General features: G+C 54.5%; 1 pseudogene; it reads right to left on the bottom strand.

Annotated features, from left to right (window-relative positions):
- Nucleotides 1–1095: 1095 nt before the first annotated feature.
- Nucleotides 1096–1214, bottom strand: LOC137651386 (5S ribosomal RNA; annotated as a pseudogene).
- Between the last annotated feature and the right edge of the window lie 215 nt (nt 1215–1429).

Below are 1429 nucleotides of genomic sequence, written 5' to 3'. Positions count from 1 at the left end.
CGACTGTAGCGGGTTGTCTCTTCTTGAGGAGGAGGCGTAGTGTGTCCAGGCATGAAGCCGAAGCCACGCCCCGGTTCGGGAGAGATGTCGCAGTGTGGTTGTTTGAGTAGTCTGCGCCGTGGGAGAAGCTCTCCCGGGAGTTCCGTCAGGGGAAGCAGAGGGTCCAGAAACCGTTCTGCGCATAGTCCCAGTGGAGCTTTCCCATTGAAAGGTTGACAGACAACCTGGTCTTGTTGAGACCCATTGTCCACAGACAAAAAGGAGGGAAGACGCAGGTGTCGAAGTTGTCCCACCATTACCGGAATGCATCTTGCCAGAGTCTCGGGGTCTGAGACTGGGGGGAAGAACAGCGGAAGCTTGAGGTTCTAAGCTGTTGCGATCAGGTCCCCCAGACCATGACTTGCTGGTTACTCAAGGTCAAAGACCACCAGGTACACTCTCTCTACGAGGCTCTGCTCGGATAGTCGGAGAGAACATTCCTCTGCCTGGAATGAGAGAGCCGATGGTGGTATTGAGATAATCTCAATCATCCCGGTATCTCTACTGCAAGATGTGAAGGTGTGAAAATGCGTCCCCTGCTGGTTAGAACATGCCAGAATCATGAAGTCGACGCGCACGGGGCGACTCGGCAGGAGCTGTAGGATCTGTAGAGGGGCCAGACTACAGCCCCTAAGCCTGCCTGAATGATGGAGAGGTATCCTTCAGGTCTTGACCATAGGCCTGGACCGGAACATGCCCCCCCCCCCCCTTTCCTTTGACGAGTCCGAGAACAGCATCAAGAATGTGGGGAAAGGACGAGAATATCCACTACCATCAAGAGGTTCCATAAGTCAACACCCATTGCAGGTCTAATAGTTCCGCTGGTCCCATAGGGGCCAGGAAGTCCGGTTAAACGTTGCCTGAAACCACCGGAACTTGGACCGGCCCACATGGAACTTATCCTGAGGCGACCGTTCGGACTATAGACGGGTCAATGAGGAAAGGAGGACTAGGAAACTTTCCAAGGTAGGGCTGAAAGCTCTGCTTGACTGAGAACAGGTACTGCGACTCTCCTCAGTGTTGCCACAGTCAACTGAAAGGAAGGCTCGGAGGATGTGGCAACAGAATCTGGCGTCCCCAGGTGGTCACCCATCCAAGTACCGACCAAAACCAACGTTGCTTAACCTCGCTGGACGGACGAGAAGCGGGGTTTCCAACGTGGTAAGGCCGTTGACTCAATATCATGGCCAGATACTCCAGATGTTGAGGCAGAAGAAGAGAAGGCTCCAAGCAAAATACCATGAACCCACTCTCATGGTAAGCATCCGGAAGCTTGTCCCGGCGCTGAAGAAGGACGAACCCGAGCCTACCGGAGTTGACCAGCCCTCCAAAAAGCAGAGGAGGCGGAAGCCTGCACCTGAGCGGCCATGAGGAAAGCAGGGAGAGTTCT

This window comes from Palaemon carinicauda, chromosome 12 (assembly GCF_036898095.1).
Source record: "Palaemon carinicauda isolate YSFRI2023 chromosome 12, ASM3689809v2, whole genome shotgun sequence".
NCBI lineage: Eukaryota > Metazoa > Arthropoda > Malacostraca > Decapoda > Palaemonidae > Palaemon > Palaemon carinicauda.
Note: the sequence above shows the minus strand (reverse complement) of the source record. Positions and strands in the feature narration are given on the sequence as shown.